Source organism: Scylla paramamosain, chromosome 15 (assembly GCF_035594125.1).
Source record: "Scylla paramamosain isolate STU-SP2022 chromosome 15, ASM3559412v1, whole genome shotgun sequence".
Taxonomy (NCBI): domain Eukaryota; kingdom Metazoa; phylum Arthropoda; class Malacostraca; order Decapoda; family Portunidae; genus Scylla; species Scylla paramamosain.
The window spans coordinates 9,449,080-9,471,453 of NC_087165.1; the positions used below are offsets into that span (position 1 = coordinate 9,449,080).

Consider the following 22,374-nt stretch of genomic DNA (forward strand, 5'->3'; position numbering starts at 1 on the left):
ACTGAATGAGCCAGAGCATACACAAATTAAAGCATCAAGGAGTATGAAATCCTTATCTCGGCCACAACACTTTCGTCCCTGGGGAGTGGAGCAGGAGAGGGAGGGGAAAGGGTGATGGATGGGAGGTAGGGGAGGGAGTGAGGGAGCCGCCGCTTCTGACACGACACTGCACTTTGCCCATTATCTGTGGTCGATATTTTCTTACGTCAGCCAATGTGTTTACTTCCTTCCACTTTTCCACAAACAAGAGAGAGAGAGAGGGGGGGGGGGCGAGGAGGGTCATACTAAACCTTCCTTTTTCCTTTCCAAAACAGAATCCAAACAAATAAACATTAATGCGTTACAAAGAATTTTGGGTGTTAAATTACTAGCAACGTTAGCTTCTATTACTTTGCTCCATTTAGTAAGAGAATGGACAGTTATATAATGCGTGAGAGAATATGAAGTACACACACACACACACACACACACACACACACACACACACACACACAGATAGATAAATAGTCAGGTGTTTATTGACAAACAGATATCTCGACACAAATGCTAAACAAATGCAATTTCCTCTAAGATTTACAATATAGAATTATAACACAGTCATATTCTCACCACTAAACATCACTACGTGCATGATTTATCGAGATGAAATGAGAAAGAAAATAGTGCTCACAGAGGAAAAAAGTCACTCCGTATGTTCCGAGAAGAAGAAGAAAAAGAAAAAGAAGAAGAAAAAAAAAGAAGAAAAAGAAAGTATGAAATGCCATCATAAACTTGAATTTGCATCTGTGAAACTCCGTGCACTGAGAAACAAATGAAATACAACACAACACAGTATTACTAATTGATGAAAAGTAAAAAAAAAAAAAAAAAAAAACAAGGAAAAAACGGCGCCAAAGCAAGGAACAAGACACACACAAATCAATTAAACACACACACACACACACACACACACACACACGCAAGGTTCTCGTGGGCACCTCTGCCATCACCACACCGAGGCCAGATAGTTCACGTGCCTCGGCCAAGGTTATTCTCTTCTCTTGTCGCCTTGAATCTACTTGCAGCATTGTACATTCATTAGGAAGACGTGTCTGTGTGTGTGTGTGTGTGTGTGTGTGTGTGTGAGAAAAATTACCTAATTTTTTTTTTTTTCGTTTTCATTCTCCATTTCCTCCCAGCCCTGCCTTCCGCCTTATCTGTCTCCATTTTTTTACTTTCCAGCCTTAAACTTCCATTTCTTATCATCAACAATCTCCATTTCCTCCCATTTCTCTGCCACGACGAGTTAGGGAGCGTGCAAACCATGAATCACCTCGAGGAAAATCTTTTAGCAAACGCAAGGTTGATTCTTTTTTTCTATCCCTCTCCGGGTGTTCCCTTCCTTCCTTCTTTCGTTTCTTCTCATTACAGGTCGCCACAGCGGATCAACCTTTTCCAACACCCAAGGTCTCCTGCGCCTTCCTCAGTCACATCATTACAAGCATGTCTTCTTTCATTGAATCCATAAACCTTGTCTTAGATCTTCCTCATACTCTCTCTACTTCTCTATTTCCGCCGGGTAGATCCATCTTCAACATTCTCCTCCACACGTAAGCCTCTTCTCTCCTTTTGACATGCCCGTCCCCTCCTCTTCCTTAAGCAGCAAAAATACCCGGCCTGGCTCTTAAGCGTCCTGAAAACAGCTACAAAGGACAACACGAAAGACACTCCGCTTATGAACCTTAGCATGATTGCCGCCCCTATCAGTACCATCTTTGGAGAGTAGCAACTTGTAGGAAGATTACCAGAGGGCACCACCGCCATACACTACAACCACTGTACACAAGTCTGCTCGACAGTAATGAGATAATCGCGGGTGAACGAAGGCTCCTTATATTGCAATACAGTATATTGTGATTTCCGAACTGTAAAGTCGATCTCTTACTGATTATCATGAGAAATATTCATCAGACAAGATAATAAGAGAGGATGTTTTCTTTGAATGGAATTGTTTCCCTTCCTCCGTTCGTCTCCAGCAGTGTCATCTGTCGCACCACGGAATTCAAAACACTGCATCTCCCCGGCGGGGAATCGAACCCCGGTCTCCCGCGTGACAGGCGGGGATACTAACCACTATACTACCGAGGACCACTAATAAAAGGGTAATCTCTCCCTCTCTTTCTCTCCCTCTCTATTTCTCTCATACACACACACACACACACACACACACTTAAGTGACAACAACATTTACCACTACAAAGACAGCAGTGATCCAACTAAAGAATGAAGGTCGATAATGCACGAGAATACCTGATGAGCGACGCGGGGAATATGAGGACAGACAAAACCAAGAGACAGCAAGAGGCTAAAAAAGAAGAGAGAGAGACAGGTGAGATAAATGTCGCATAAAACACGATTAACAGCAGTGTGTGTGTGTGTGTGTGTGTGTGTGTGTGTGTGTCGTGACGGTGGTAGTAGAGAATCTGCGTATGTAGTTTTAGGTCATTGGAGAGAAGTAAGGGAAGAATGAGAAAGGAGGGAAAGGAAAAGAGGGAGGGAGGAGCTTGTTACTTCAGGGATAACTGGGCCATATCAGGTCAAAAGGGAGTCATTGTTAAGGTGGCCAGTGTACGAGTATAAAGAGGGATGACGTGTGTGGATGTGACTCATGTACAGTAATTCCACTTATAAGATCATTGCTCTATGTGTTGTACCTTATGTGTGGGAAACCTTCAAGTGGCGGAGAAGGCAGTACACGTATACGACACATGCGTGGCTTTCCAAGAGATGTGGTGAATATATACGTAAAGAAAGTTAATTATATATATAGGTATCCATGGTTTCAGTAGCTGTCATGGTGCTTTTAGTGTATTTTTTTTATTATCTAATCGAGAATACCTTGATTTTAGGTCAAAACACATACCAACTATCACTTTACCAAAACCTGACAGAGCCTCCTTCTATCCTGAACAAATAAATTAATAAATGCAATCCAAAACCTTATAGCTGAAAGACAACACTTCAGTTATCACTCTGCCTTATCTTCTCTCTGCCCTTCTCTCCTCTCTCCCTTCACCGATAAGTAGTAACAGTCAGTGGTTCTTTGCTTTGCCCTCCTTCCTCTCTTCTCTCCTCTCTCCCTCCTGTATGTACCGGTAAATGGAAGCAGGAAGCAGGTGTAGAGGCGGGATGGAGTCATTCTGTTCGCTAATTTCACCTCTTACCTAATTTGCCTGTAAGCACCGGGTGTAAAATCACAACAGTGCCGCCATTGCTATTACCGCCACCACTACCACCGCCACCACCACTGCCACCACCACCATTAACAGCAACGACAAAAACAACAGCAACAGCTCCTCCTCCTCCTCGTCCTCTTGTACCCCCTCTTGGCCCACTCCTTCTCCACCTCCTTCACTTCCTCTTCCGGCACCTCTCATCCCCCCTCATCCCCTCCTCCTCCTCCTCCTCTTCCTTCTCCTCCCTTCACCTGACCTCTGCGCCTCCCTTACTATCACCTGTTGGAGTTTAATTAGCTATTATGACCCAGATTACGATTTGGTTGCCTGAGAGCTGCTCCTGGCTGCCGGTGATGGTGACGGGAATGGTGGTGATGGTAAGCGCGGGGTAAATGCCGGGTGATGGTGAAAGGAAGGTGAGGGTGACTGCGGTGGTGGTAATAGTGATAGTTGTGATGAAGTGATTTAGTGATGGTGATGCGGGGGGTGATGGGATGCGTGATGGGGAATGGGATGGGAGTCTGATAGCGATGTAGTGACAAGGGATGATGATGATAGGGTGGTCATGAGATCTTTCTCCTCCCTCCTCCTCCTCTTCCTCCTCCTCTTCTCCTCCTCCTCCTGCTCCTCCTCCTTTTCTTTTTTTACTATTTCTCTTTCTCCGCTTCCTCCTTCATCTTTTCTTCTTCCTCCTCCTTTTCTGCTCTTCCTTATTTTCACATCTCTTCCGTGTTGTCATAGATGCACAACTCAACTCAGCCTCACAAACACAACCACAATACAAGTCACAGTCAGGCTTAGACTATAAAATATCACTGAGGCTCATCTCCGGGGTGGCCAGGTAATGTGTGACTCAGAACGTTCGCCTTGACAGCTTCGCCACCACACCAGGCAAGAAGAGGAGGAGCTTTTTAACTACGCAGTCCCTTATGTGTCAGATATTGAGGTTACGTGTCCATTTGCTACACAGTTTATACACTCATGAAACAATATACTCCAACTGCCCTGTCAGATGCATTCAATTTACATACACAGCTGCTCGTGCATATGATTATTGAGCCACACACACACACACACACACACACACACAGGGCATTATCATACAAATATGCATTCATACCCACAAGCAATATTAGTCTTAAATTACAGTTTTTATTTATTTTATGATGTATTATATGATGTAAGCAAAACAATATTTCTCTTATGCAGAAGGGAAGTAAAAGAAGGGGAAAAATAGATTCAGGAAAAGAATGTCTGTTAATGTTCCTTCTGCCTCCCAAGAAAAAGAAAGAAAAAGAAAGAAATCCAAAGAACAGTTAATGTTTTCTTTATTTTCTAATCCATTGCGATCCGCTATCAAAAAACAAATAAATAAATAAATAAATAAAAATAGAATGATAGGGATGGGTTGTCCCCTATGAAGAAACACACCCAAACAAACGTAATGTCGCACTGTACCAACACACAAAATACAAAGCGAAGTACTAAGAACCAAAAATAACACAAAGCCACTTATAACCCAACAAGGAGGACAAGAAGAGACCTGACCAACTGTAATCATTCATCACTTCCTATGAACAAACACCAAAACAAAATCAATGTCGTACTTTATCAACAAACAAAACATGAAACAAAACAACTTAAAGACTCAACAACAACATGAAGCCACTCACACACAACCCAACAAGAGAGACAAGGAGAGGAAGCTGACCAACTGCAATCATTCATCGGTCCTCGAGTAGCCACGTGGAGCAAGATATCAAGCGAGGGAGGCGGCGAGGAGAAGGGGAAGCAAGGAGGGGGCAAATGGGAGTTTATGACGCGACCCACTTCCCTCCCTCACGTGCAGGAGGGAGGGAGGGAGAGGAGGACTACTGGTAGGGGAGATAGGAAAAAGAGAGAGAGAGAGAGAGAGAAAGAGAGAGGGAGAGAGGGCAGGTAGACTCACATATTAGCAGGTAACGTGGACACCTGCCAAGTAGGTGAGATGAGTAGCCAAAAGGTGAATATAAATGACCTTGACGAGCGGGAGGATGGGAGAGGAAAAGACTGAGAAGGAATGAGAGACGAGGGGAAATAAGGGAGAGAGAGAGAGAGAGAGAGAGAGAGAGAGAGAGAGAGAGAGAGAGAGAGAGAGAGAGAGAGAGAGAGAGAGAGTGAGGGATGATGTGACAGTCTTCATATAACCACATGAGGAGAGGTATTTCAGGCAAACTAGAGGGGAAAAGATGCGAGGTATGGAGGAGAGAGGAGGGAGGAGGATGGAGACAGGAGAGACTGAGAGAACGGAGGCAGTAAGGAGAGAAGGCAAGACTCATATGTTGGTAAGTACGGGCACACACACACACACACACACACACACACACACACACACACACACACACACCATTCAGTGATAGGAGGAGTGGGTGAAGGGGTGCGTACGAACATACATACATACATACATACATACATACGTAAACATAGATAATGTATCATGTGTAAAAGTTTTTATTAAAGTGTAATGATGACGTTCATGATGGTGAGGAGGAGAAGGAGGAGGAGGTGGAGGAGAAAAAGAAAGAAAAAGAAAAGAATGAAGAGAAAGAGGAGGAGGAGAAGGGAAAAATAGAAAAGGAAGACAAAGAAGAGGAAAAGAAGAAAAGGAGTAGGAAAATGATGCTAAAAATAATTATGATCGAAGAGAAACAAAGACAGTACTGTAGCTAAGACTGAGAGCAATACGCCAAACTGCTTCCTGTAAACAAAACGGCGGCATTCCTCACGATAGAATAATCATCTCACTCTTGAACGTTCGTGGAGTAAACAAGACGAGTGGATGGAATGACAAAAAAAAGCCCCTTGCAATCTACACTCTTGGCCTCTGTGCTGGGGGAGTTAAGGCAACTATCTCCTCTTCTTCAGTGACTCTCAAATTCCGTCTTGTCTACACTGAACATGCTTGGAGTGTCCTGATGTATTTTGAGACGGTGTTGTATACTTGTAGTTTTACATCATAGTACTCTGAGTGAAAAAGTGGTGAAATAAATGCATCATGTAGCAAAAAGGACTTCTGAAATCTATACTGAGACGGAGTAATATAGTTTTTTTTTTTTTTTGTAATTCTATAGTCACGTATCCAAAGAAAAAAAAGTGAGTATCGAGTAGCGAAAAGCACCTCTTGAAATTTACACTCTATACTTACTGGCTGCAAAGGGAAAGCTTGGGCATTTCAGTACGGTATAGTTTACTTATACTTTTACACTCATGTCCCCTAAGAAAAAAAAAAAGGAAAAAAAAAGGAAACAAGTGCTCAAAAAATGTCCTTGTAATCCACACTTACTCTGTGCGGGGAAAGTTAAAGCAAATCGAGGCGGTAGTTGCACTTTTACTTACTTTTACTTTACTTCTACTTTTACAGTCACGTGCCACGAGGAAAAAAAGTGAGAGATAAAAACAAGATATCGATCGTTACCTCCTTCCCCTCACACCCTCTCACACTCCCTTACACTCCCTCCTTGGCACGGCTGTCAGCTTCCTCATCAGGCGCCCCGAACCCTTCAGATCTCTGCATCCTCCCCGCCAGGCACTGATCCCCAGCACGCCTCGCCCGCCCTGCAGCTGCCGCGCCGGGAGTGTGCCTAGTGACAGGTGGCGCCGCCGTAACCCGGGAGAGGGCGAGGGCGTGTCTAGCACTGTGGTGGTGGTGGTGGTGGTGGCTGTTGCGACCCAGTACCGAACACTGCACTTCCGAGACGCTTCCTTGTTGATGTTATTGAATGAAGGAACAAGGTGACTATTCTTTATCATCACTGGTTAGTATTCTTTAATGGTTCTTTCTCTCATCCCACTGTTTTCTAAAGCCACAGAGATACTTAGTCAGGTTCTCGTTAATCTTTTTTATTGGTAGTGTAGCATCATTGTTAAACTGCTTGGCACATCTTTTCTAGAATCCTTTACCACTCAGACAATTCTTTGTGACGTGCATCTTCTCTAAACATTGTACTGCCTAGACGCTGAGAAATTTATTTTTTTAATCCACTTTCCTTCCTCGCAGGTGTTTTAGAGGTCTTGCGCAGTGTTTTTATTGTCGTGAATTGTTGCATTTTGTAGTGAAAGGGTTAAACTATTATAAGAATCATGAAGACACGATCCTAAGCAGCTTTTATTAAGAGGTGTTACGACAGAAAGGTTGAGGAATGTGACCAGTTAATGTACGGGATGCGGGTGAGATATACAAGCTGGTGTTCTCAGAATGACGAATTTAAATTTTACATTGATGGAGATGTACAGTTTTCTTCTTATATATGGCATCGTTTGTACGTGTGCATGTACTATACCTACAACAATTACTTTTGTTGCAGTTAAAAATGTTACAATTTTATCTCATTCTTCTTGTTCTTGTTTTTCTACTACAACTACAACAATAATAACAACAACAAGTACTACTGCTACTACTGCCAATACCACCACCACCACCACCACCACTACGACCATCTTCAACAACAGCAAACAAAAAAACACTACTGGACGCGTTGCAAAGGAAGGTACAACAAATTCCGGTACTACCATAACTTCACTCCAGGCCGTAACCTTACACATCAGCGTCAGAGAGTAAAAAAAGCTGTGCAGGATAAAAATGTGGCGTCGGGGCCCAAAGTGCGTCAGAATCCAAGTTACAGTCGCGGTGGAGTCGGTACATCTCAGGCAGGGTAGAGTAACCAGCCACCTTCCCTCTCTTTTCATGGTCTCTCCTCTCTTCGTCTCCCTATTCCCTCCCAACTCCTCGCTACCTCTTCTGATTGCTCCCCTTTTTTCATTTTTTTCTCCCCACCCTCCTCGCTTCGAAAAATTGCTATCCTGGCCGTGTGTGTGTGTGTGTGTGTGTGTGTGTGTGTGTGTGTATACCAATTCGAAGATCATATATTCTTCAGTAAAATATAGGAATGCATGCAATTATGTATGCACCGCAAGAATCTCTTCCTGATGCATATCTAAAAACATTCTATATTGCCCCTGAGAGACATGAGAGATGGTGAACATGGTGAATGAGGCCCACGTGGTGTCTCTCCCGTCCCCAACCTAACTCAGTCAGGCGCGGGACTGTTGTCGCTCGTAGACTAAGGCTTGTATTCTTAAACGCTTCGTTCACCAATCAGAACTATTTTCAAAGACCACAGGGATGATTACTCGGGTTTTTATGTTAAGTTTCCATAACGACGAAGCAGAATACTTGTTAGTTTATCACTAGAATCATGAAAACACCATTGGAAATCACCCAAAACTTCTACAAGTGATTGTCCAATGTAAAGAGATAAGACGACGAATTTTATAAGACTGCACAGGGCGGTGGGAGAAGACATTACTTAACCCCGAACACAACTTATTGCCTTTATGGAGGAGGAATTCGCCAAGGTCTCGCCTGCTGCTCTGCAAGTGATGGCTGGCGTGACGGCTGCCAGCAGGTGACGCGGGAGGGGCGGCAGCTACTTGAGAGAAAATAATGTACTGACTGATTAAATGATGTGGCAGGGTCGTACTAGGGGACTGAAGACCAGCATGAGACCAAAATCAATCTTTTCTCGTAAGTAATCGTAGTCTTGTGCACGTGTGTGATAAAGGAACGAAAAATTGTGTGTGTGTGTGTGTGAGGAAGCCGCCTCGTTATGTACGATTACAGAGCCTCGGGAGGAGAAACTCTCACCTGTAAACCCACAAACTCGACAAACGTGTGTGGCTCTCAGAGAGATGGGAGAAAAATTGGCACTTTATTGTCAGTGATTGAACGTACGGCTGACACATTTCTTGGTTGCAGTTTTCTCTCTCTCTCTCTCTCTCTCTCTCTCTCTCTCTCTCTCTCTCTCTCTCTCTCTCTCTCTCTCTTTCTCTCTTTTATGAAGTTATTCTCCAACATTTTTGCCAGAAATAAATAGTACTGATTTACTGATGATGATGATGGTGATGATAATAGCAATGCCAACCTACACACACACACACACACACACACACACACACACACACACACACACACACACACACACACACACACACACACAAACACACAATAATAATAACACTTTACTTACACTTCAAAAGGTTTCCCATTGACCAGGACACTAAATATTCCTCATACCACAATGAGAGGTCAGCATGCACCTCTTGCGATCACTGTTGCAGTATCGGGTGAGGTGACGCAGTAAACTCTCTTTCATCGCAGGAAGGGGAAAAGAAAAGTAGCAAACGTGCAGCCAATCTAAACATCCGGCTGGTGGGGGCGGCTGAGATGCACTGAGGAGGTGGTGGTAGTGGTGGTGGTGGTGGTGGTGGTTATGATAGACGGTCCCGCTGATGCCTCGACGCCTCAGCTCAATAATGTGATAACACCAACCCTTTATACTCAAGAGGGAGCTTTGATTAGTACCTCTCACTATGTTCACTGCCTCACTCTCGCTGCCATCAATGAAAAAGCAAGGGTGGGGCGTTGCATCAGATCTTGAAGACAGTAAGTATTCCCAATAACAACGAGCAAGTAATGATCACTCCCTCACTCCTTCACCTTCCTCAATAGAAAGTAAAGGGTGGAGTATTGACTCAAACTTTTGATACAGCAAGTATTCCCGATAACAACGATCAAGTAAAGAAGTATTTCAGGCATTAATTATTATTCCCAGTAGCAACGGCTTTCACTATGGACACTCTCGCTGTTACTCTCACTTTCCTCGATGAAAAAAAAGCAAGTGTTGACTCAGAATTTTAAGATGTCACTCCCAATAACAACCAAGTAGGGACACTGTAACTTAAATATAACATTAATCCTGTGACTGCCACTTAGTACACCTTTATCTAATTATTAATCGCTCTACAGCCACATCCAGTATATGAAATGTGAAAAAAATTGCAAACTATATTATTTTTTCATCTTTCTTGTAGATGCTCATAAGGACTTCACGCATTGCTTCTGGTGTTGCTAATTGTTTCGTGTCGCAGTGAAAAAGTTAAGTACAATAGCAGTTCACAGGTTCCGCGCCTCTCCCCTTTGAGTACTGAGCCTTGAAATGACTCCTCCTGCTGTGTGATCTATCAGGGAGGCCAGCCGAGGTGTCAGCATGAGTGAGGATCTCAAGCAGCAAGTAAACACTGATAGAGGCGACTCATCGTCATCCATCTAGAGCAGTGAAGGGTGTTCGTATGATTTTTCTCTTTTATTTCTTTCTTTATTTATTTATTTTTTCCTTCTTCTTTTTCTCATCCATCTAGACTTAACTGAACTGTTGATATGATTTTTTTTTTTCATTTCTTTTTGTCTTTTTTCTTTTTCGTTGTTGTTTCTCTCTTCCTTTCCTACTTCTCCTCCTACTCTTCCATCCCAGTTTGTTGTGCTCATAGGTAAGTTTTCCACATTGCCCTGCCTTTTATCCTAGCTTTTATCTTCTTCTCCTTCTCTCCTCCTCTTCTTTTTTCTTCTCTTCCTCTTCCTTCTCTTTTTCCTCTTTCCTCTCCTTTGGCTCTTCCTGCTCCTCATCCTCCTCTTTACTCTTCTTCTTCTTCCTCTTCCTACGTGTGCTTTCCTTTAAATAAACTAGGTAACAAGCTGCAGCAATAAGGCAATAATCAGCAAAAGGCAATAATCAGAAAACAAAACTGTGTGAGAAGGATATTAGCCCGAAGCACACTGAAAGGAGAAGGACAAAATAATAATTAATGATACTGAAAGGAAAAAGACAAAATAAGAAATAATGATACTGATCTTTAAAATGACAACATATTCCACCTGTGTTACATATACTGAAGCAGATTTAGGAGGAATTAATGCTACTGGAGAAAATAATTATGCATTTACATTTTTACATAGATACAGGAAACAACAAACACACGCGAAAGCATCCCATAGACTCACTACAGTAACAGTCTTCTTGCGGAGGGAAGGTCATGACTAAAACTGAAGATAAATTGGGACTTGAGTTGAAATTAGATCGTAGGAGTAAAATATTTCTCGCAGCATGAAAGGTGAGCCATTAACCCTCGCATCTGATGAGTGTTGAAAGGCGAACACCAACACTGCGATGGAAAAATTGCTGTGGCGTGAATAGAGCGCGTAGATCTATTTTTATAGTTGTGTAAAGGCACACCATCCCCGCTTCCCTCAGAATAAGCTAAACATTTGGGCGGAGGATGTAACACTTTGAAAATAGTGTCTAAACCCTCACCCCACACATCTCATTCCATCCACCTTCTTAACAAGCCCAAGCAGCGGTGCGGGGCAGCCACGCGAGGCAAACAGTGAGTCACGGGGCGCTGCGAGGTGACGACGGGTGGTAATGCTTGTTATTATTATCTTCTGATACATGACGGAATGCTGTCAGCTCACTCAAACACAGATTTAAAACGTTTGAATTAAATTTTAACATAATGATATAGTATACTCAATTGAAATTTAAATATTTAGAATCTTATGATTAAATTTTATTGTTATGTTACATATATATTCAGCTTTAAAACGTTATAGTCAAATTGCATCAATAAATAACAGAAGTCACACCGTAAATTTAAACATCTCTGCATTTCTTTGTGTAAGAGACGCAACTTTCTCAATTCCTCGAGGATAAACGTACGTATCTTGAGGAGAGATCGAATGAATATGATATTGAGATAAATTCAGAGTATACTGGAATATAGTTACTTAACATTACAGGAAGAGAATAAACTGAAGTAATTTCCCCCAAGAAATAGAAACCCAATGAGTTAATCTAACGCAGAGTTTACGATTCCAGGCTGAGAGAAATTAAACTTTATCGGTAGTCCTTATATTGGCGTGCTGGGCAGAGAAGCTCTTAGATGTCAGGTAATGAACCCTGATTAATACATACTTGTGCATATATATTTCAGTTAAAAGCCAAAAAAGATGAACAGTCAGAATTGGTTTACATAATAACACATCACCTCATAAAACGGGATTTCAACGGTACTTTGACTTTCTATAACGTGAACCAGACCACTTCAGCATGATAAACACACCAAGCATCACCACCTGTCTCCTACACGGCGTTGTGAAGCGATACCGAGCCAAGCTGGAACTTCAGCCAACATCACCACGCCGCCCCTCTAAGTCAAACTATGAACCCAAACGAAGGAAAAAACATATTCTAAGTCACGTACTGCGCATGCCAACCACCTTGCCGGTCATTACTCAGGCGAGAGTTAATGCGACAGGAAGGCTAATGAAGCTGTGTCTCACCTGGGTTTTGAATTGATTTAGGGTGGCGCCGAAGTGTTTACCTGGCACCCAAACCTTTCAGTGATACCTGAGTGAGTATCCGGGTCACTGAGCTAAATGTGTGTGTGTGTGTGTGTGTGTGTGTGTGTGTGTATGTGTGTGTCACAAATGGCTCCCTTCTATGCCTCAAGAAGATGATAAGCTCCGCCACTTTTCACCGTCCTAGTGTTCACAGTGGATTCAGCCAATATAGTGACTACTTTTCTCCTGGCCTATACAAGTATCGCCGTAGTGGACTTCTGGTTTGTCTCAGACTGAGCCGCCATCCAGTCTGGCAGGTGGCGGGGTCACGGAACGCGCCTCACTCCTCCTGTATCTTATGCGAGGAGTTAATGCCAATACGCCAAAAAAAATATTGCCTAGAGCAGTGTTTCTTAACCTTTTCCGATCTTAGCACCCCCGCAGTCAGTCTAGGCACTCCAGCACTCCTTAACTCTAGCTGATATCTGGTTACATAGACTCCAGTTGTATCAGCTCTGTTGAAAATGGAGTTAAGGTTCATCAAATAAAAAATTAATACACTCTTAACGAAAATTATCTTCTCGATGCTTTTGTATCCTTTGCGAGGAACATTGACACTGCACCGCAATATATGCAGCATTTTCCATCACCCCTAAAGTTGATTTCAGCATCCCAGGTTAAGAAACAGTGGCTGACTGTAGCCTGTGCACTAGACAGAGACCTCAGGAGACAATCTGGAGGAGAAGGTGAAGGAGGAAGAGGCGGAAGACGAGAGAAAAGAGAAGACTAAACGAAGGGAGAGACTAAACGAAGAGGGAAAAGCAAGGACAAGAAGCCAAAAGCAATGTGACGCAAGGTGGTCTGGTGCCGCGCTGTCATCATGGCCTGGGCGGCTTTATGAGACGGCTGGCGGCCACCACTCCTCTCTCCCCACGACCCACGCGAGGTGCGGCGAGGCGGGCACGGCGGCAGCACAGGACGAGAAGGCAAGGGAGACAATATGGTCATAGTGGGATAAAAGTATGCTGAATATGTTAGTGTAGTGTCCCTTCCTCGGCGTCATAAGGCCTTAATATACAATGACACACGAGGGGAATGAAGAGGATATCAAGTAGATAAATGAATCACAAAAACTCGAATGTATGCGTAAAGTTTCGTGTTTGTTATCAGTGAGGAGGAGGAGAAGGAGGAGGAGAAGGATCTTATGCAGAGTAGTGTGGCGAGCAGTGGTGATTGGTGTAATGCTCACGAAAACACTACGTAAATTATCTATCGTATGAAGCAGCCAGACACAGAAAGAAAGGCATCACACGAGGGTGTTTAGGAAAGTAATCTTGCAACGTTGCGGTACAATCAATATGAATATCAAGGAAAATTCTTGATGTAGAGTCTTGTCAGATGATGCACGAAGCCAAAACACAGACATAGCATATAAAATAAGACCCGGAGAGTGTCACGCATCCTCGTCTTGCATAAACAATGAAGGAAGTAAATTGTTGGAAGTGACGTACATTTTTTTAGAGACGACTAGAAGCTGGCTTGGATAGGTCATAATATTCCTATTTCTGCCCGTGAGCTCACTCGGACTCAATGTAATGTCTATCCTTATGGCGATATTTCAACGGCATCTGGCAGACATCCCTCTCTGTGGAAATTAAGTCTGTCGAGCAAACGCTGTAAAATGCTGAACATATAATTTCTACATTTGGCAGGCAGACCCTCGCGAGCTTCAGGCTTCCGCTATTCACTAGACATAACCTTTCAATGCGATGCTTAACTAACCACCTTCTCCGCACTGTACATTTATAGGCTGCCCATCATTTACAATCTGAATAGGTAGTTTCACATCACGTTTCTTGTTTAATTGTCTTCCACGTAGTTATCCACTCTGCATATGTTGCTACTGCTGTTATTAATGATGGTTTATATTCATTGTTTGTTTGCTTAACTAAGCTCAGATTTAAACAACATTTTATCCCTTTGGAACGCTCTAACTGAAAAAAATATCCACTCAATACAATAAAGAGCTTTAAAAGATTAGACACCTTTATGGTTGAATATCATAGGTGGAAATTGGTGGGCATATTTCATACAGGGACTACCACATGTAAGCCTGATGGCTTCTTGCAGCTTCTCTTATTTTATGTTCTCATGTTTTTAAAACAACTTAGTAGCAAAACTGACCTTTCTTTTCTATTTATTATAAGTAGGGTTTCGCAGATTTTCCAACCATAAGCCAGAATTCTTTACATGTTAAAAAAAAAAAAAGTGTTCTATCATTAGATGGCAAACATGTCCTTAAATACTCTTCAAGTTTTACATTCTCTTGACAAGCCAAACACAAAGCGATGCCTCGCAGATCTCAACAAAGACAGCGAGGAGCGCCTTCACCACCAGCCAGCCTGACTCACTGATGAACTTCCAGATGTGTGGCAGAAGTCTGTGGCGGAAGCGGTGGCGTCAAACTGGTATTCCTTGACGTCACTAAAGGAAACATTATACACACAAACTATTTTTCTGTTGGGACATAGTCCAAGAACGACTTCCTGACTAAGTGTGCTCGACATTCACAAATACAGCAATGAGCTTCCTCCAACACTCAAACTCGTAGGTTTTGTTTGATTTCCTTTGTTATGTTTACAGCTGCATTAATACCAACGATCTTTGGCAAGGCAGTACAATACACGCTGGCAGATTTGTGTGGCCTTGCTTCACCACTAACCAGTGCAAGACTTTCCTCCGTAATAAGTGGATGTTTTATATTATTAAAGCGTTAACGAACAGACTTTAACTATTCACCAATACCAGCAAGTGTGTGACAAGACTTTATTCAATAGTATCTTAATCACAGCACCTTAATAAGTGACCTGAAATTCTTAAAGCATCTTCTTCACTCGTATCTATTCACCTCACTTCATACAGAAAGACTCAAGAGAAGAGAACAATACAAAGACACAAAAACTTTCAGCGGTTGATGACAGATAAACCTGCCAACATTCCTCACTCCCAGCCAAGGGTCCACCCCCACACCTAGCATGAAAGGGCATTACAGTCTCAGAGTGTCATTTCTCACTCGCCCCACGCACGCACCACTCACTCTGTTCCTCTGCGCCCTTGTTACTGCCTCATCTTAGTCCAAAACACATCCACCCCGATCCATGTGTCGTTTTCTTTCACTCTTCTCCTTTGTGTCATTGTTCATTTCTCTGTTCCAATCTCTATATTCCTTAGATAAATTATTTCTTCACTTACGTCGCCTTCTTTCTCTCTCCTCCTCTGTGTAGCTTTTATTTGTTCTAGTCCAACCTCTACATTCCCAAGACACATTCACAGCTTCACCTGTGTCACCTTCCACTCTACTTCTTTATGTTCGTGTTCATTCTTCATCTTACTCCAGCCTCGACACTCCCAAGACACACCCACCTCGTCCCCTGTGTCACATTTCTCTCCAGTGGTGCTACACTCCGCAACACTCATTACAACTCCCGCCTCTGCCGTAATGACCACGAGAATGAGTCTTCGCAACACTGCACATTCCACGATGGCCTGAAACACACTCGTTCTCTGCGTCCTTAATTTCAAGCTTGTATTTTTTGCTATTATGAGACTATAACATAAGAAATAAGGGAAGCTGCAAGAAGCCATCAGAGCTACACGTAGCAGTTCCTGCCCTACCTATCATGACATCGTTGAGAGCACATTGACCTTAATAACACATAAATTAACTCTTTTCTCTCTTCCTATTGAGAAAATTGGTTAAATATGTATCTAAAGCAAAGATGGTCTTCAATTAGTCACATTAACCATAGTAACACATAAGTAATCTGCTTTTCTCTCTTCCATTAGTGAAAAAAATCGTGCAGTGTATATTTGTGAAGCAAAGGCAATGTTCTATTAGACTCTGTTTGGGTTTTGGTCTATAGTGCTGCATGAGGCTACTTTGGGGAGCTTTTACCTTCTCTATCCCGCGTCTCTTCCTGTACAAGTAGATCAGTTAGTGTGGTTTATCACAGACACACTCACATGAAGTCAACTGAGATACGACTGTTTGTCCTTCCTTTGTGTTAATTTGTGCTTCTTTGAGAGTAAATATATTCACACAATGCAATGAGGCGCGCTAACACACACACCCACTCACACATACATTCTCTCTCTCTCTCTCTCTCTGATATTCACACTCTCACAGTCATCCATGTCACTTCAAAGCCTCAGGTTCACTTTTAATTTTTACCTCATTAAGCACAAGGATAATTACGTGGCCTCTCCTAAAACATTCGCTGACGTAGACAGGATTTAAGGGCTCAGAATAATTAACTGAGCAGAAGTTAAGATGTTGACAAGGACAGCTAAGAACAACTAGGAAACTAAGGTAGCTAGCCAGATGAAGGTACACCCGAAGACTTTTTTTTTTTTTTATGCAGAACGAAAAGCAGTTGGCTCATTGAAAGTAGATAATAGTTAGTTGATAATTTTCCCAGGTATACGAAACTTAGAATAGAGAAACTGTCTATTGAATCTAGGCGACGATAAGTTAGTTTTTTTTTTTTTCAAGGTACACAACACTAAAAATAAAAAAAATTAATCCGTTCATTGAAATTAGATAATGGTGAGTTGGTTCTGTATATCCATTGAAATTAGACAATGACGAGTTAGGTAAGGAAAAGACGAGTAAAATTTTAATAGGATATACAACTCATATAGTAATTCAGATGACGTGAACATTACAAGACAGCCACGTTCTCCTGAGGCATTACAGCAACACTCCCGGTATCTAACAATGACAACTTCCACCTCACGTCTTTGGTAACAGTGAGCGGGCAAGTGTTGTGGGCGATGGTAATACTGTTGGGCTTTGGCACTCTCCTAGCATCCCCTCCCTTTCTCTTCCCCTTCCCCTTCCCTTCTCCTCGTCTACCCTACCCTTTCCTCCTCCTCCTCTTCCTCCTCCTCCTCCTCCTCCTCCTCCTCCTCCTCCTCCTCCTCCCCTCCTTTCATTGTCTCTCCCCTCCCTGGACATTTATCTTTTCTTACTTTATTCCGTTTTCACCCCAATTATTTCGTTTTTTTTTTTTTCTTGGGTATTTCTCTCTCATCAAGATGCTTGGTCTCCTTGAGTCGCTCTTTGAACACACACACACACACACACACACACACACACACACACACACACACACACACACACACAGGGCAGCACTGTCACCATCAACCTGTACATAATAAAAACTGAATGAATAATATAAGCATTTTTTTTTTTTCCTTGAGCTCAATCACATCTTTTTTTTTTTTCCTTCAACTCAGTCGTATTTTTTTTTTCTTTTTTCTTTAACTCAATCGTATTTTTTTTTTCTTGAACTCAATCGCATCTCCACATCACCCTTTGTTCCCTTCGAGGAATACCAAAGATCAACACAGTGAACCCCGAGAGCGTGGTTTACGATCCGATCCGCCGCGTCACCAGCGGGATTGACTGGTGACTGAGTGAAGAGGTATTGAGGTCACACACTCACACACATACACACGTATACATTCACGCCATAACACAGTGTAAGACTTGCGAGGAAATAGGACAAGTGCGGTACGTAAGAACATAAGAAAGTAAGATAACCTGTAAGAATCCATTAGGCCTATATGGGGCAGTCCATGTATAAAAATATGCCCAACCAATTTCCACTTATCACCCGTTCATGAATTTGTCTAATCTTTTAAAATTCCCTAATGACTCAGCACTAATAACCCGATTATATTCTATTTATCTATCACTAATTGAGAAGTAGTTTCTTCGACTTTTTTTTAAATCTAACTTTACCAAGCTTGAACTCATTATCTCTTCTCTTATCCTGATTACCGACCCCGAAGATTTTGTTTAGGTCACCTTTGTTATGGCCCTTGTATCACCTAAAGAGCTCTATTAGATCCCTATTTATTTACGCCTTGTTGAGAAATGTAGGTTCAAAGGCTCCATTCGAGTAGTAGTAGCAGTAGTAGTAGTAGTAGTAGTAGTAGTAGTAGTAGTAAGAAGAAGAAGAAGAAGAACAAGAAGAACAAGAACTAGAACAAAGCAACAATGACCATGATAGTGATAAGAAACAGTCATATCAGGAGCGGCAGAGCAGGTGGCGGGGGTTTGGTAAGGCTGGGCTTCCTCGAGCGTGTGGGGTTTCGTGAGCCTCGCCTGGCCTGTGTAGGATGTGTCCCAGGTCTGCTATTTATATAATTTCGCACAAACCCCGGAGTAGCGTCTGTCTGCCAGGCTGTGGAGTACCTACCCTCTCCTGCTTGGCTCTCCTCCCGCACCACTCATCCACCTATCTCAGACATTCACGCTTCCCACCACACTTACTCACTATCTAAGACACTAGTACTTCCTGCCATACTTACACATCTCTGTCAAACATTCACACTTTTTTCATACTCAGTCTTGCATCTGAACTACTCACATACATCTTATTACACCCACTAATCTCAAACACTCACGGTTTCCACCACACTTACTCACCTATTTCAGACATTAGTACGTCCTGCCATACGAGTAGTTATTCATGTATTTGCGACATTCACGCTTTGTTCATGCTTTATCATGCTTCTGAGAAATCCACACATCCTAGCATATTTACTAATCTCAAACACTATTACCATTTGCCACACTTACTCACCAACATCAAACATTAGTGCTTCCTGGCACACTAACTCATGCACCTGCAATCCTTACAGTCCTCATCACATTTACACACTTAAATACTAACACTTCGCACTTCCAGCTCAAAGTGGCATGCAATCTTGTTGAATAATTTCTTCTTTCCTCGCAGCATTTAATAGACTCATTTAATAGACTTGCCTGAACCGTCCTCCAGAAATGTAGTTTCCTCCACAGTGAGTCCGCCAGTTTTAAATCTACATGTACGTACATTTCAGTCATTATGAACAGTGAGTGCGCTTAAATGATGTAATACCGTTCCTGAATACTTGCAAGCACACATGTCGTCGCTTAGTATCTTACAGTGAGCCCAGAGAATCGAGACACGATGAAAACAACTGTTGAAAGCAAACGTAATGATCATTAAATAAAAAGTACCAACAATTGCGAAACGATATTATAAATGACATAACAGAAAGAAGAAAACTCAATATCGTTGCTCAGTCTCTTAGGAAAAAAATCCATAAGATTAGAGAATGAAGACGCGATGAAAACAACCGTTGAAAATAAACGTAATAATCATTAAGAAACACCACCGATTGCGAAACTATATAACAAACGACATGGCAGAAAAGAAAGCATTCAGTATCATTGCATAGTCTTTCAGAATGAAATTGATAAGAGAATCAGAACACGACGAAAACAACCAATGAAAGCAAACATAATAATCACTCCAGAAAAGACCGACCAATGCGCAACTACGTAATAGACAACATACCAGAATAAAAAAAGAGCACTCAGTCTTATCCCATTCATAAAGGACATGGTGAGTCACGTCCAGCAGCCCCTGACGTGCCTTGCTGTCCTGCCAAGACATGCACAACGTCACACCCTAATTTTTATCACGCTGTCAACTTCCTCTATACGTCACGAGGACATGTGAGGACATACGAGGATCTAACACAGTTGTCGAAGCTCCTTAACGAATACAAAGACAGTTTCCCGCTGCTTAGTCAGTGTACAGCGCCTCTCTCTACCTTGCCGCTGCAGGTGTCGAGGGGTAAGTGTAGGTAGATAGCGGTAGTGGGGTCAGGTGTCTGTGGCTCAGCGCTGCACCTGGGAAGTCCTGTTTGTGTAGGATTTTGTTTCTTTTTTTTTTTTTTCTTCTATAATGATAGTAAGAGAATGAGCAGAGAGAATATAATTTTAGCTCAATGTTTTCTCTCTCTCTCTCTCTCTCTCTCTCTCTCTCTCTCTCTCTCTCTCTCTCTCTCTCTCTCTCTCTCTTTCTCTCTCTCTCTCTCTCTCAATTAATGTAAGCCATAAAGTTAGCGTGTAAACACAAGCCAGAGGTGTCCCAGGCTGCTATGCACACTTGTGCGGCGCGGGTCCGGCGCGGGACGTCCTTGGCCAGGCTGAGAAAAAGCTGCTAGCAAGTACCTTATGTCGAGAAAAAGACTTGGCATGGGAGGTGTTGGTGGTGACTCGTCCCTCGGGGCGTGGCGCCTTCCCGGAGCTGAATACTTTTCCCGCTGCAATGTTTTGGCTTGTACTGTTCTACTTTTCTTTCTTGTTTTAAATATAGAGTTCTTTCTTGGAGGTCTTGTGAAGCTCTCATCGCCAGCCAGCCGCGACTCTGTGCGTGGCCACGTGGATCTGGCGTGCGGCGTGAATTTGTGGCATTCTACAATATGTACTCATGAGGGCGCCGCCGGCTCCTTACTGGCAACCCTCGGGCCGGATGCGGCTGTCCTCGTTCATGTTAGCGAGCTTGGCTTTCCTGCGGGTCGCGTCGCTCATCACTCATCCCCAGGCGAGGCGTCACTCTTGAGTTGTCGTGTATGTATGGCTCAGGCGTGCCTCGCCCGCGGCGGAACTCACGTAATGGGTGGAGTGTACCACCACCTGTGCACGTCACTCTGCCTAAAGTAACAAGTCATAACTGAATAATAATTCATGAAATACCGTAGCGTTTAAAAACAACTATGGTACATACTAAAGTAAATAAAATGTATCCTGCGCTGATTTAACACGACTTGTGGAGACCTGCTTACCACAACTCCTAGTCCCCATGATCCAAAAGGCCCTGTAACTCTTCAGGGATTGTACGTGTAGGCTCTTACCATCTGTTGATCCCCAGTGTTGGTCAGTGTTCAAGAGCTGATAAGGCTGGAGTGCTTCTTGATAAGCATCTTTATACTTTACTTCTTTCATCGGAACTTTAGATGATGAGATGAAAATCTTGACCTGAAGGAAATATTTGTACATCATCTGGCGTTCTGTTTCTTGTTCTTCGTGTTCCAACGCGTTGATTTTTATCTTTCATGTCTATCTTCAAGCTTTCAATATTGTTCTTCTGCGGGAATCATCTGCTATGGACATGAGAGGCGGACAGGATCACTTTTTCTCACCAAACGAAGCAGATGTTGCTCCACATAACCCACATAACGACAATAAACAATACTGACAGATGTGCATACTTCATATCACAAGTAAATACAAGAAGATACTCAGAAAGCACACACATATGCCAACACGGTGCAGTAATATGAAATGCGGCAAAATTTTTTTCTATAGATTTACTGTGCCATTATCTGTAGACTTATGCCATGGAGGGAATTTGGAAAGACGCGAAAGTAATCCTCGATCCGAATCTATACCTCGATTCGTCTCAGAGTCTAATAAAGTGATAAGTTGTTCCTTGCACCGAGGGTCATATTCTGAAACACTTCTGGCCGCATCTCCTCTACATTCAAAAGGCTCTAGTTGAAGTTACACGTGTTTTCAAAGATGTTTTTACGGCTCTAGTGACAAATTAACAAGGTTCCCACATTCTTAATAGAGGAAACACTCTCGAGAATGCGGCTAATCATCTCTGTGACCTTTGCAAATAATCGTGGTGAGAAAACAAAGCGCTTCTGAATACGAGCCCAAAAGTCACCTTTCCTTTCATTTCATTCCAGTACCTTGATAACTTCAATGAGATATTTATTTCGAAAAGACAGACAACAAATCAAACAAAAGTGGGCAAATCCATACTCCCTGTCTAACCTCGTAGGCGAAGGTAACAACACCATCTCCTGAAGTCTTAGATGTATTGTTACTTCACTCTCAGCGATTCCTCTTTAATGATAATAAAGAAGCTACAAGCAAAACTAGTCGGGAATAAACTCGCCCAATAACGCCTGTCTCTCTCTCTTCTCACCTCCATCTCCAACTTACCAAAATGTTTCAATAATAATAATAGTAGTAGTAGTAATAGTAGTAGTAGTAGTAGTAGTAGTAGTAGTAGTAGTAGTAGTAGTAGTAGT

General features: G+C 42.6%; 1 protein-coding gene and 1 non-coding gene across 12 annotated transcripts in view; both read right to left on the reverse strand.

Annotated features, from left to right (window-relative positions):
• LOC135107376 (receptor-type tyrosine-protein phosphatase kappa-like) overlaps window positions 1-22,374 on the reverse strand; it is a 79,021-nt gene that overhangs the window by 18,987 nt on the left and 37,660 nt on the right. The gene's annotated exons all lie outside the window — the stretch shown is intronic.
• On the reverse strand, window positions 2,056-2,127 carry Trnad-guc (transfer RNA aspartic acid (anticodon GUC)). The gene has a single exon. It is a non-coding gene; the product is annotated as a tRNA-Asp (tRNA).